Genomic DNA, 7,958 nt, shown 5'->3' on the forward strand with positions numbered 1-7,958 from the left:
CCTTCCTTCCTTCCTTCCTTCCTTCCTTCCTTCCTTCCTTCCTTCCTTCCTTCCATCTTTCTTTCCTTTTTTTCTTTTTTCTTTGCCTTCCTTAATCTTTTTCTTCAGAATTTTAAAGGTTTTATTATGGAAGTCTTTCACCTCCTTGGCTAGGTTTATTTCTAGATTTATTTTTTTTTTTTGAGGTTATTGTTAGTGGGAGTATTTTCATGATTATTCTCATGTTCTTTTTGTTGATAGAAGAAAGTTTACTAAGTTTCATAAATTGATTTTGTATTCTGCCACTTTGTTCAAAGTGTTGGTCACTTCTCAAAGTTTTCAGGTAGATATTTTTGGAATCTCCTATGTATAATATTTTATAATTTACTAATAAGAATAATTTGGATTCTTTATATAATTTGGATATTAGCCCTCTATCAGATGTAGGGTTAGACAATCTGTAGGTTGTCATTTTGTCCTATTGACAGTGTCCTTTGTCTTACAGAAGTTTTTCACTTTCATGAGGTCCAGTTGGTCAGTTGGTCTTAGAGCCTGAGCCATTGATATTCTTGTTCAGGAAAATTTTCCCTGTGCCAATGTGTTTGAGGTTCTTTCCCATTTTCTCTTCTATTAGATTCAGTATATCTGGTTTTATGTTGAGGTCCTTGGTCCACTTGGACTTGAACTTTGTTCAAGGTGATAAATATGGATCAATTTTCATTCTTCTACATGAAGCACCATTTGGTGAAAATGCTGTCTTTTTTTCCACTGGATAGATTTAGCTTCTTTGTCAAAGACCAAGTGACGATAGGTGTGTGGGTTCATTTCTGGGATTTCAATTCTATTCCATTGATTACCTGCCTGTCACTATACCAATACCATGCAGTTTTTACCACAATTGCTCTTTAGTACAGCTTGAGGTCAGGGATGCTGATTCCACCAGATGTTCTTTTATTGTTGAGAATTTTTTTTTGCTATCCTGGCTTTATTGTTTTTGCATATGAAGTTAAGAATTGCTCTTTCCATATCTATAAAGAATTGTGTTGGAATTTTGATGGGGATTGTATTGAATCTGTAAATTTGGTAAAATGATCATTTTTACTATGTCAATCCTTCTGAACCATAAGCATAGGAGATCTTTCCATCTTCTGAGGTCTTCTTTGTTTTCTTTCTTCAAGGACTTGATGTTCTTGTCACAGAGATCTTTCATTTGCTTGGTTGGAGTTAATATCAAGATACCAAAAAGCCCAATTAAAAAGTGGTGTACAGAGCTTAACAAAGAACTCTCAGCAGAGGATTCTCAAATGGCTAAGAAGTACTTAAAGAATGTTCAACATCCTTAGTGATTAGGGAAATACAAATCAAAATGAACCTGAAATTCCACCTCACATCAATCAGAATGGCTAAGATCAAAAACTCAAGTGATAGCAGCTGCTGGTAAGGATGCAGAGAAAGAGGAACACTCTTCCGTTGCTAGTGAAATTGTAAATTGGTACAACCACTCTGGAAATCAATCTAGTCTTTCCTCAGAAATTGGAAATAGTTCTACCCAAAGACCCAGCTACACTGCTCCTGGGCATATACCCAAAAGATGCTATACCATACCACAAGGACACATGTTCATAGTGGGTGGGGTGGTTGTTGTGGGTATGGTGGGTAGATGGGGGCGTGCCCTTTCAGAGGCAAAGAGGAAGGAGAATGGGATGAAGAATTCTGGGAGGGGGAACCAGGAAGGAGGAGACATTTGAAATTTAAATAAATAAATTAATTACTTAAAAAGAATAATTTGAGTTCTTCATTTCCTTCTCTTGTCATTTTAACTCCTCTGTCTTGTCTTGTTCCTCTGGCTAGTGCCTTGGGCACTACATTCTAAAGAGCAGAGGTAGTAGAAGAATGTGTGTATTTATATTATATCTTATTTGTCCCTCAGATGGGTATGTGTAATAACCAACACTTCTACTGGTATAGAAATCCTTCAAAGTGATTTTGGTTTTACATAGATACTTTGGGTTTATTATCCCCTGTATTCAATATTAATCCCCAATGCAGCTAATAAAATTTGAAGCTTTCTTTTAAAATTCCATTCTCCACCCTATATACAATCATCAAACCCAGACACTTTTGTGGATGCCAACAAGTGCTTGCTGACAGAAGCCTGTTATAGCTGTCTCCTGAGAGGTTCCACCAGTGCCTGACAAATAGAAAGGTGAACACTCACAGCCTACCATTGGACTGAGCACAGGGTCCCCAATGAAGGAGCTAGAGGAAGGACCAAAGGTTCTGAAGGGGTCTGCAGCCCCATAGAAGGAACAATAATATGAACCAAACAGTGCCCCCAGAGCTCTCAGGGATTAAACCAAAGCATACACATGGAGGGGCCCATGACTCCAGCTGCATATGTATCAGAGGGTGGCTTTTATCAGACATCAGTGAGGGGAGAGACCCTTGGTCCTGTAAAGGGTAGATGCCCCAGTGTAGGGGAATGCCAGGACAGGGAAGCGAGAGAGAGGGTGGTTTGGTGAGCAGGGGAGGGTGGATACTATCGGGGGTTTTCGGAGGGGAAACCAGGAAAGGGGATAAAATTTGAAATGTAAACAAAGAAAATATATAATAAAAATATACATAGCAGTGAGTTGCCAGGTACACACATGGAGAAATAAGATGTGTATTAAACAAAGTACAAAGGGCTGAAGAGGGAACATGAAAACACTGTCAAAGTTTCCCATATATGATGTTACAAAAAAATAAAAATAAAAAAATAAATTCCCATTCCATTTAAAATTTTGTTATTTAAGGAAGACTACGCTTATTTCATATTTCAGTATCACCAGGAATTCTAGCAAGGATTTGTACATTTTTCTTTGAAAATTTATTATGCATTTGTACGTGCTGTGAATTGTGTTTCTGTTTCCCATGATTTGCGGCATAATCCTGTTCTATGTTCTTATCTCTTCCTTAAGATAAAGAAGCCAGCTTTAGAAAGGTTGTGTAACTTGTTCAACATTAAGTGGCTATCAGCTTAACAGGGATTTTAATGTGAACTGGTCTTAACTTCTAGCTTACACTTTTATAAACACATATATCTTTCTGAAATACCCTGCATACCAGAAGATAGAGGCCATGCAGCACATGAAAGTAACATAGCAACTCCATCAATATTTCCAGGAGGAGGATGCCTTTCACTGAGGAAGTGTACTTGGTTGTCCTAACCTTTAGACCTTTTCAAGAGTTCCGTCTTGACCCAATATTCCTTTACTCTGCAGCCACTCTGCATAAGATCCCATAACAATATATTCCCTAAAAAGGCATCACCTGTAATTCAGGGTAGAGGCCTCTGCCTCTGATGGCTGAGTGTGGCCAAATCTCCTGAAACTTGAATTTCTATTCCTTTCTATCTCTCTAATGTGAAGTAGAACATACATAGCAAGAAAAGAAAATGTTGGTTGTAGCCTTGCTGAATGAGTGGGAACTATAGAATGTCAGGAGTAAGTCTAGATACCATCATCTAAAGTAAATGAATCACTGTAGAATATATATATATATATATTGACTGAGTTCACTCAACAATTAAATAATCTCTGTTACTTCAACAAAATTTTAATTAGTGTTTCTCATAAACTTTAATGCATAAAATAATGTTTAGAATAATAAATCTCTTTCTTCATCTACATACACCCTAAACTTCCAAGTCTGATAATATTGACCAATTACCGTATCAGAGGTAAAGACTATTCAAGTCCCCAGTGACTCCTTTAAAACTATTTTTTTTTTTTAAATGTGTGAATGATCCAAATGTACTATGTCTGTGGCATGAAATAACTTATTTTTCCTCCTTTGAAAAACTGGCATCTCAAATGTTCTTTCTTGAAAAGATGTAACTTCCATGTAAAATGTATTCAGTTTTCTGGTTACTTTAGCAAATTGATGCCATGTAGGTAGAATACCACTGTACAGGCCAGTGGGCACTGGACCACAATTGTATTCTTTCTTCTTTAGCTCTGTTTACGTGGCCGCATAGCCCCTGTAACCTGCAGGAAGCTTCATATGAGTTTAGCAGTATCTTGGAGGTATAGAAGGTTAGTGCAGAAGAGCCCTTGCATATTCTGTATGTTATAATTAGACGAACAATAAGGGCACTGTGTATGAAATCAACATTTGATGAATCAAAGCATAAAGAGTTATCCATATAATTTTCTCTCCTTGCCATCCATCGTACATACTTTATCATCTATGTCAAACCCAAGTCAAAATATTTCTCCCAGAGTTCAGATATGGACTGCTGACTTCTTAGCACTTCCTTTAAAATTAACAACGTTTTGAAAACATCAAATGCTTAAAGTGAGAAGAAGATCTGCAAATTTCAGTCTCTTTCACTTTAGTGTTCACAGAAACGAGTGAGACAGGGACAATCTCATGTTCTTTGGGCATCGAGAAATTACTGTCTTATGGCTGCGCTAAAACAGACCTGAAAATACAAATTCCCTATGATGGGGGGGCAACCTCAATTTTTTTTTTTTTTTTTTTTTTAATCTCATCAACTGAATCTCTCATAAGGTCCATGGTCTGCTGACTCACTGTCGCTAATGTGAAGCAGAAAAGACTGGATTTTTCTCATGAGTCACAGTAAACAGTTAGGGAGATGGGAACAGAGAAACGGGGGAAGGAGGATTCTCACATCTATCTTAACAGAAACTCAAAGACTGACCCTTCTCCTGCCTGTGCCTCGTAGCTGATATGGCTCCTGTTAAATAATAACTAAAGTAAAAATGCAGAGAGTATAACAGGGAATTGGCCTATGCTTCCCAGTAGCCTAGGCGAAGTGTTGCAATGAAAAGCAAATATGTTGAAACTCAGCTCCTCTATGCTAAGCCATAAAAGATAACCGAGGGTTTATGCCTTATGAGTTCAGACAGGCTTATATTTATTTTTCTGGATGAATTTTGCTTAGATTATTTTCTGAATGAATGAATGATGCTTAATTCCAGCTATTTATTTTCTGACGAAGGCTACTTACTCCCTGTCTGAGCCCATCAAGAATGACCTACCAATTATGTACAAGGTCATGTAAGTTCCCTTGATTACTCAGACTTCCCATCTTCCTCAAACATCCAATATGGCTTATCCACCCTCATGGTCAGTTGAAGGACTCAGGGATGCCTGTAAACTCACCATCCACCCAGAATACCTTCCACACCTTCCAGCAGCAGTCTGCGTACAATACGCCGATATGCCCATTATAGTCGTTTAACTTTTTCTGCCTATGAAAGCAAGACTCTTGTGTACAACTCATGTCAATCAGGGCCTTGATGTTTTCCTCATCTTCTGCTACTAGCTTGTGCTCCTTATCAATTCTCTGGAATTAGATGGAAATAGTACTGTGTGTGCTTTTGCTTTCAAACAGTGGTTCTCAACGTGTGGTCATAAAACAGATATCTTGCATCAGATATTTACATTATGATTTATAACAGTAGCAAACATTACAGTTATGAAGTAGTAAAAAAAAATTTAATGTTTGGGGTTCACCACAACATGATGAGCTGTATTAAAGTGTCAAAGCATTAGCAAGGTTGAGAGCCACTGCTTTAAGGAAGAGTATAGCACTCACCCCGCCCCCTCTCTTAACAGCATAACTCCTTTCAAAGTTTGCCAACATTCATTATTTCCACTTCTTCTCCATGTGTTCTTTTTGCATTCCACCCAGGTTTTTCCTCTATAACTTTGTGAAATCCTCTGAAACTTTGTGACAGCCTGATAAATCCTATTATCAACTCTTGGTCCTCATCTCTTCTTTTTCCAGATGATTAGACTTTTCCAGTAGTTCTTTGAGTGGTTCATGGGAATTTTGATCATATTTACCCTAACCCAAACTCTTCTCAGATTTACTCCCCTTCCTTACCCACCCAACTTTGTGTTATTATTATTATTATTATTATTATTATTATTATTATTATTATCATTATTATTAAACTTTCTTTTACCTATGAAAGCAAAACTCTTGTGAAAAAGCTCGTGTCAATGAAGGACTTGCTGTTGAAGTGGTTAGATGTTGCAAAGTGTGGCAATGCTTTAACCATATAAAAGGTGTTAGGCCCAGCGGTCCCTTCTGTCCTTATGAGGAAAGTTCTAAGCTTTCTCTCCTTTCATATAACACCCTGGTCCTCAGGTGACAAGCAGCGTTTGAAGAGTTGATTACTCTCGACTTCTTGAGATGCCTTCTCTACTAGGCAATGAGAGACATCCGGATGGCTCTAGGGACTCTCAGTCCCGCAAAGCTGCATCAGCCAAGGTGGCTTTCCAATAGGATCGGTTTTGAGGGAGGAAGCCACCACTGTTACATAGGAATCTGTCTGGCCCCACCTTGTCATACATATGCTAGAGGAGGAATCTCCTACATTCCTTTCCCTGCTTCTTCTTGCGAAGACCAGAGAACGGCTCCCACAAATCCTCTGCTACTTCTCATTTTGTGAGAGTTTTTTTTCCTCAATAAAACAATTTGCAATTAAACAATTTGCTGTTAAATACACCCTTGGGTCTCATTGGGCTCCAAGAATTCCTTCATCTTAGTTTTTTTTTTTTTTTCCTCCTACTGGAAAATCCTTTAATTATTCACTTAATTTTTTTTTTCTTTTAGTCTCATGGTTAGATATCTCTATTGAAAATCATAAGACAGCATTGCAGCCAGGGAGCAGATCAATGACTTGCTCAGCCATCATCAGAAGAGCTTCCTCCTGCAGCAGATGAGAATAAAGAGAGACCCATAGCCAGGCATTATACAGAGAATGAAGGACTTTGAAATACCCAGCCCCTTCCCTCTCCATCAAATGGTGTGTCTCCATCAAGTCCTTCTCCTTAGGGCTCAAGGATATCTGTGGAAGATGAGGTGGAAAGAGTGAAGAGACAGAGGAAGTGGATAACACCAAGAAAACAAGGGCCTCTAAATCGGCATGATCTTTGTACATGTGAACTCAGAGCGACTGAGGCAGCATGTGCAGGGCCTGCATGGGTCTGCATCAAATGCAGTACTAGAGCTGAAAGACGTGAACACATGTCCCCCATCCCTAGATGCATCCTCCAATTGATAATTACTTGCAAATAAAAATTTAGTTTGCTCTAAGAGACTCTTAGTGGGGAAATAAACTACGTTTAAGTGTAGGCTGAAAGTGCAGCGGTTGATGGCCAACAGAAAGTGAACTCAATTGCATCTTATGGAGATTCCTTGTCTCATAATGTTGTAGCAGCGCTTTTCTGTTTTGTGTTTGTTTTTAATCTTTGTTTCATTTTAGTATATATTTTCTCTCTGTTTACCTGGCACATCCTTTGCTCCATCCTGAATGAATAAGCTGGTTTCTGCATTCCTTTGTTTGTTTTGTTCTATTCCAATGTGTTAGGTGTTTTCCAACTATTATATTTAATTTTATTACTCTCCTTTAGAAGACTATTATTGTTATTGTTGTTTTGATTTTTTTTTTTTTTATTTCAAGACAATGTTTCTCTGTGTAACAATCCTGGCTGTCCTAGAAATCACTTATAGACCAGGTTGCCTGTGAACTCACAAAGATCCACTTGCCTCTGCCTCTCTAGTGCTGAGATTAGTGGCACACATTATTCTTGGCTGTTTTCTAATGAGAGACAGAAAGGAAGCTTGTCCATATGGGAGGGGAGGTGGAGCAGAGGGAGGGAAAGCTATAATTGTGATACATTATGTAAAAAATGAATCTATTTTCAGTAAAAGAAAAAATATATTCTTATCCTAAAAAAGAAGAAAAGAATGAGGTGGGACAAATGGAATACTGGGGACATTTTACATCCATGGGTGGTATCTACTTAGGTATGTTAGAAATCTTTCCACTGTATAATTACCTGTTCTTGTTTCGATATGTATTTTGCCATTCAATAAAAATAGTATCCCAAACCAGTGTGTGTGTGAGGGTGTGTGTGTGTGTGTGTGTGTGTGTGTGTGTATGATGTGCATGTAGGAG

The 7,958-nt window shown here is 38.1% G+C and overlaps 1 pseudogene; it reads right to left on the reverse strand.

Moving 5' to 3' along the window:
- Positions 1–6,011: 6,011 nt before the first annotated feature.
- On the reverse strand, positions 6,012–6,130 carry LOC115065020 (annotated as a pseudogene).
- Positions 6,131–7,958: the final 1,828 nt, after the last annotated feature.

The sequence above is a fragment of the Mus pahari genome, chromosome 11, assembly GCF_900095145.1.
Source record: "Mus pahari chromosome 11, PAHARI_EIJ_v1.1, whole genome shotgun sequence".
NCBI lineage: Eukaryota > Metazoa > Chordata > Mammalia > Rodentia > Muridae > Mus > Mus pahari.